Here is a 7,990-nt window from a genome sequence, read left to right on the forward strand (position 1 = left end):
ACTGTTTAAATTTTATAATTCATATAAACATCAATATAATATTAAACCACCCTCTCTGTCTATCTTTCTTTCTCTATATATATAATAAATAATGATAATAATAATAATAATATGAATCCAAAAACTTCACCGTGCATGGCAGGGAAATGCACAGTAGTAAACAAAATTATCATATCATACCTATATAAAGGTCATCTCAAATATAAAAATATTTCTTTAAATGACGAACGAGACGAATTTGAAACGTGAGATTAAAAAATATATATATATTTTTTTTTATAATTTCATAAATTTTATTTTTTACTCTCTGCAATTAAAATATTTTTTTAGATTCTATATACTTTTAGTTTTTATTGTCATTTTTATAAACTAAAAAATAAAATTCATTAGACTATACAAATTAAAAGAGAAAAATAACATGTGTAAAAGTTATGAAAAATAAAAGTAAATTTCATAAAGTTATGAAGACAAAAAAAGATAATTAAAAAAATGACACTAACTTAACTGACACGTAGCTTGGTAGACCCTATAGATTAACACATGATCGAGGTATTAAATTCGCTATCAGTTTTCGAAAAAAAGCAAAATAAAACAAAATCGGTGCCAGTGTTTTGTCTTTTGCACTAGTTAAATTGGAATTAAAGCAGGTCGTTTATATTCAGGTAACAAATAATCCTCTTCTTTTTAAATTATTTTCAAAATAATAAACAAATAACTTATTTGTGAAATATTAAATTAAATATACATTAAATTAACCACACCAATCTAAAATCTAAATATTTTTATTGTTTAATGTTATTATATTTAAAATATTATAGGCATCTAAACATATTGATCGATTTAGGGCCCTAGGATATGGTGTTTTTTGAAAAATTTTCCTTTAGTAAGTTTTGTCTCTTGAAGTGAATTGTTGAGTTTCATCTAGATCATAAGTTAGTGTTGGAGTAGGGTATTAAGTAAAAGACTATAGCCCTTAATTAATTATTGGAGAAATTTGTGGTATTGTGAAGATAGTTAATTGGATTATAATTTATAAGAGACTTGGTTAATGCATGTAAATATCATGGTAAGTCCGTATCCAAGTTATATTATACTTGATGGTGGTATTAAACATTTATAGTTTAAGTGACAACATCTAATAAATCATGTTGTAGGGATTGGTATCTCATTTGGTTGTTAACTTAACAGGTGTAAAAAGGTCTTGTTGGTTCGGTATGATAAAATCACTTAAACTATTCATCTTGGTGTATGAGATCTTCGTAACTAAATGCATAACGATTCATTAGTTGAAGTTTGTGCATATGATGTCGTGTGGCTTGGTATTGTTCATATGCTTAGGTGATTACCTTGTCGAATGGCATGATTGAGGTGTAAGTTTGATATGTTTTAATTGTTTGCCTTTCAAACTTGTTAATATTATGGTTGAGTTGTTGTGGTGTTGTAATCCGTAAGGTGATGTGGTGCATGAAGTACATGTTGGTGGTTGAATTATGATGATCATGCTTATACGAAAGCAAGGAAGGGATAGGGCAAATGTTGATGTGTTTTGGAGTCATTCTGTTGGCATGTAGCATGGTGCTACTTTTGGTGATAGTTGTTGGTACTAGTTGTTTGACCAACGACTTATAATTTGTATTTTATGTTGCTATATTGATCTTAGTAATTTAGTTATTTTTTTATTATTAGATATTGATCTGTTAAGTGTAAGGATCAAGGGAAGTTGTTACATTTTTATGGTATCAAAGTCGGTCAAGTCAATTGGCCACCCTGTGAGGATGATCCCATTAGGTTTATGTTGTAAGTTTTACTATGTGTAATTGAGTTGTGTAGTTGTTGTGTGTGACTATTGTGCAATGTTACTGAATGATGTTATTGATCTCAATTCAAGATGGTTATATCCCAATATGATTAGATCATTAGAACCATGGAGACGATGATCATGATAATGCAACAATAAAATGCTTATTTTTCTCAAATGGAGACAAACAAGGTTAAGGCAGCTAGGTCAATGGCATCACAAGGGAGGGATATTTGGCAAATATCATAAAGTATCACTCTCTCAGTTTAAAGGGGATGCAGATTCAGATGTGATCAACCACTGAATCTATGAAATGTAGAAGATCTAAGGGGGTGTTGGGGTGCATAGATGAGAGAAAGTTTAAGTAGACATACTTCACTCAAAACATAAATCAAGTGTGCAAATTTGAACTTATTTCAATAATAAGTATACTTAGACTTATTCCATTTAATAACTCATATTCAACATTAAATTTTAACAATTTATCCGTTAAATTATTCATTTTAATGTATAAATCAAGTTTATAAATTTAAAAAAAATTAAAAATTATTTGATACTTTACTTTATTAATTCAAATCAACGTATAAAATGTTATTATAATTATTTGTCAACTAAAATTTATAAAACAAAGTATCAAATAATTTTAAAATTTTTTAAAATTTTACAAACTTAATCTATACATTAAAATTTCTAATTTGTACACTTAGAGGATCAACAGTTAATGGTGAAAAATAATAAATTATCTAAGGTATATATATATATATATATATATATATATATATATATATAATTCATAGCAATTTCATCCGATTTAAATATGATTATTTTAAAAATAATTATGGCTTATATTGAAAGTAAAAAAAAAAAAAAAATGCTAGTTATGATGTGCTGTCGTATCATGAATGTTGAAAAGCTTAAGCAATTACTTACTTTGCGACATATCTATGATGTGATTGAAGCAAGAATGAGACTTCCAACTCTACTTTTTAGGCGCCAAACTTCGAACCTTTTGGCGCCAATTCTGCATCACTTTATTTAAACCATAACTTATTATAACCATGCTACTTCATGTTCCTATATGACAAACTTCATCAATGACTCGTGTGTTAGGTTAAAAGAAAAAAAAATAATACATGTAATGAGTAGGAAAAAAACGGTGAAAAGAAGAAAAAATATAGTTTATTTAGTTGAAGAGAAATAAAATATATAATAGAAAATAGTTTTTTTTAATTATTTAATTTGAAAATAAATAAATATTAATATTATTACTATTATAATTATTATCGAGAAAAAAAGGAAATCATGGGAGATAATCGATTAAATAAAGAGGGAAGGATAAGATTAATTAGTTTTATGAGAGTTAGTTATAATTGCGAGAATCATCGAAAATCAGCATACTTCTTTAATCTTTAATAAATTGTTACGTTCTATATAAAATTCAAATACAACTTCAACAAGACATCTGTATATAATACAATTATTTATAAAAATAGTAATTTTTTAGTATGTTTAGATGAAAAAAAAATGAGATTTCAATAATGAGAATTAAATTCTCGTATATTTACTCCAATCACATTAATTTTCTTTTCTTATGATTTTCTTTATAGAAAAGTAAAAACTAAAAATAACGAAAGTGTTAATGAAGTTTATATATTTAACAGCTTCTCAAAACAATTTATAACAAATACTAAAATATAAGATACCAAATTAATTACACAGTCATGCATAAAATAAACAAGTGCAATTTTCTAAGCATATTCAAGTATTAATTTAATTAAAATTAAAAGGTTATCTGAATAATTGAAATTAAAATTACTATAATTTTTATATTTTTGACTTTTCTAATAATAACTTATATAATAAACAAATATGTATTATCGTTTCCCGCGCTTGAATAACGGTGTTGTCCTTTTGCGCCATTCCGTTTCCCGCCCTTTCTTTACCTCCAACTCTAAATTGGCGGGAATTCCACTTCACTCCACACCCTTCTATTATTCTTAACTATACTATTTAATAACCACAAATTCTATTCATAATAACATTACTTTAATTTATATCTACATTTGTGTGAAAAATGATAAAAATTACCCTATTTTTAATATATAAAAATTCAGTAAAAATGTGGAAAAAAAATATTGAAAATTGTAATCGTAATTTTCAATACAATTTCAATGTACATTTTACAATATTTATTATTGATTCGATAAAATTATTAAAAATAAAATATCAACTAAATAAAGAGTATTTTGATATAAAAAAAAAGTGTCATTAAATATGATCAAGATAGTTAAACAATTTAGTTTATCGCACATATTTTTTTATTTATTTATATTTTAGTTTCGAAAGGAGTATTATTTGAGCAACTTCTAAATCATTATCCTTTGTCAACCTAATGTTAAATTTTAGTTATTTCTTCTTATGTTACATATGATCAATAAATACACAAAAGAAAAAAAAAAGTGCTGTAATACTTTATTAAATAGTACAAGTAATTTTACATTTATATTTCTTAACTAAAATTAGGAATTCAATTTCCATTCCATACGTGGAAAATAGTTATACTTGTACCACCGTTATGTTTTTAGAAGATTTGAACTCCTTAAAATTAACCTTTTGTTAATGTGTTTACGTACTTTTATTTTAAAGAATAAAGTTAAATTCATAAATATTTTTAATCACTTAAGAGTTATACCTGTAGATAAAAGTATACTTCCACACACGATCATGGAAAGCTTGCAAGGTAAATGGTCATGTTCCTAGAACATCAACATAGGTAATTAATAACCTTCAAACCTAAATACAAAGCAATATTGCATAAAAAGAAACCAAATCTAATAGGATTTAGGATATGATATAGAAATTATAAAATTTTATGAAGTATTATGAGAGCCGGTTCAAACTCTGCTAAAGGAATTCACAACACTATAACAAAATAAACTTTTAGTGGTATTTAATATAATTTTTAGTGGCAATAAAAATTGTTACAAAATTTTTTACCGGTATTTTTATATTAGTCATTATATGCAGTATCGTTAAAACATTTAGCAACAATTATTCTAAATGCTAGTAAAAATTCTTATAATGGTCGAAAAAAGTGTATAATTTTTTGTGACATTTTTTATTTTCTAGTCAATGTGTGACTTGTAAGATGAGTACAAATACTCTTTAATTACTTTATCTCTAGTCGATGTGGGACTTGTAAGATGAGGGTTGTCCTCTACTTATATTTTTTTCTTTACATTTTCTTATTTCTAATCGATGTGGTATTTATAAGATGAAGGTTGTCTTCTACTTATATATATATATATATATATATATATATATTATTTATTTATTTATTTATTTTAATTTTCTTATTTTTTAATTATTTTATCAATAATCGGTCCTCTTAAGTTTAAGGACTATTGAGTTCGATAATAATGAGTAAGCTCATATCAACTTAGAATAGTAAGTTATAGGTCTAACTCAACCCTACATAACAAACTTATAAGGTGAGAATTATTATCCATTTATATACTATTTAATTATCTTATATATAGTCGATGTGGGACTAAAGTTTTTCTTAATAAATAATTGTCCCTAATAGTAAATTTTGGTGTAATATAAATACATTTTTAGTAATCGTTATATATTAATCATTAATACTTTTATTAAACAATAAAATAAAGACAACTAATTTATTGCTGTTAAATAATTGTTGCTAAAAATAAATTTTGTTGTAATGCAATTACATTCTATATTTAAAAGCTTTATACACATTTGTCATTCTATTACTATTGAAGTCGTATTATCATTGAAAAAAATATATTATTAACCCTTATAATTAAGAAGCAACGTAATGCAACCTAATTATCTAGCCAAGGCACAAAGTATATATAGATAGAACAAGCAAATGTATGTCATATAGCAAAAAAAAATAAAAAATCTCATTGTTTAATTATAAAATCAGTGTAAGGGTGAGAAGTAATAACCTTTATCATCAAACTCAACCTCATTTTCAGATGGAACCATTCTGTAGAGAATAAATGATAGAAGATATTGGAATGTTTTAACCTCACTAAATTTTTGTTGCCTTCAGCTAGCTCAGGCCTCAATATGGCATTAAAAATGTGGCCTCAATATTTCATGACATTAAAAATGCATATGCCTTAGTTTTGATTCATTTTAATTTGAATAATAGAGAAACTCTTATAATTTGATTACAAAAATAAATTTCAATTCAATTTATTTTTATTTAAGTATAATGTTAAATCTGATTCAATATTTTACTATTTTTTTAAAATTAATTATTTGGTTTTTAAAAGTTTTTCTAGTATATCAAATATAACATAAAATATTAAAAAAATATAAGAAAATATATATAAAGTATCAAGTATATCATTTTAAATTACAACATAACCAAAATATAAATTATTAATTAAATTAATCGTAATAATTATTCTAAAACTTTAAATACATGTTCATTACAAATTTAGCAATATATGCAATAAATTATTATTTCTCTTACGCAAATTAGTCACTTATCTTAATTATAATGTGTTTCTTTTATTCATATTTTATCAATCAATATGCATTCTTTAATATAAAAGATAAAAAGTGTTATACATAAAAGAGAAAAATATTAAAACAATAATATATATATATATATATATATAGAGGACTAATTAAGATTGTAAGACTAAGAGAAGTGAAAACAATAATAATAGTTCATGAGTATTTATATAAAATAGGAGCAGTATGAGAAGTTTATAATTTGGAAAAGTAAATTAAAAATAAAATAAAAATAAAAAAAGATTGTTTGGGTGAAAGAAAATGTAAAGAAGATTTAAGAAGTGGTATTCCGGTGCAACGAATCCTGGAATACAGCTGCTGCTTCATTACTACCGAGTCACGGGATATTTGCGCGTACTTCCACAGATAGAATTTGCTGCAATAAATAGTCACATAACTTTTCCTATAACTCTATGTGCTTTTAATTTCATCCTTAATTCTAATAAAACTAAAATCTCTAAAATATAATACTTCACTTATTTTAAGTTCGCTTTATGTTTTAGATAAAAATATCTTTATGTAACATGTGATTCATATGTGACGTGATAAATGACTATAATACTATTATTTTAATTTCTAAAATTATATTATTGTATCATTTTATTTTTAAAATTGTAATATTATTATTATCTCAATTCCTAAAATTTTTAACTTAATATTATTTTAATTTTCAAATTTTATCTTAATTTATTTTAATTAAATAATTATAATTTAAATATTTATATAATAAATAAATAATTAAGTTAATATTGTGAATATGATGACAACTATATGTATCTTTCAATTTCAAAATTTTATCCATTTTATTTTATACTACATAAATAAAACAATTTATAGTATATGTATATATATATATATATATATATATTAAAATAAAAAATAGAATATCAAAGGCATTAAAAATGAAATTTTTGAGAAATGGGAGTAGTATATATTTTTTACAATAGAAAAATACGAAATAATTTATAATATAAATTATAAAATAAAATATAAATATGGATAAATTAGAAACAGATTTTATTTATGTATTTTAAAAAATTAAATGGATAAAATAAGGGGAATTTTGACAATTAGATGAAGAGATATTGTATATTTAAAATAAAAAAATTCATATTTTAGTTTATGCAATATGTTAAGATATTTATTTTGTATAACTAACATTATATTTGATAAATATTTATATATTCTAGATTTATGATAAATAATTTATATTGTAATACTAATTTTTTTATTTAATGATAATTTATTTTAAAATATTAATATTTAATTTATAAAAATTTATAATAAATAAAATATAATTATATATGAAATTAAAATAATATTTAAAACCCTGTCGTCGAAAAAAAAAGTTCTTAAAAATACTTTTGAACAATTTAGTTGTTAATGTTTTACATATATGAGTTGATACAATATTAAATACCAAATTTTTAATATGATTTAAATATATTTATTATCTTATTTATAATATTAATTTAATTATCTATTATATTGTAGAAATATTCAAGTTATAATTACTTGATTAAAATAGAATTATGATAATATTTGGGGACTACAATGATATTAAGTTAAAAATTTAGGGACTAAAGTAACATTATGTTACTATTTCAAATATTAAAATTATATTGTATAAATAAAAATAAT

This window comes from Cajanus cajan, chromosome 3 (genome assembly GCF_000230855.2).
Source record: "Cajanus cajan strain Asha chromosome 3, NIPB_CcT2T_4, whole genome shotgun sequence".
In the NCBI taxonomy this organism is placed as follows: domain Eukaryota; kingdom Viridiplantae; phylum Streptophyta; class Magnoliopsida; order Fabales; family Fabaceae; genus Cajanus; species Cajanus cajan.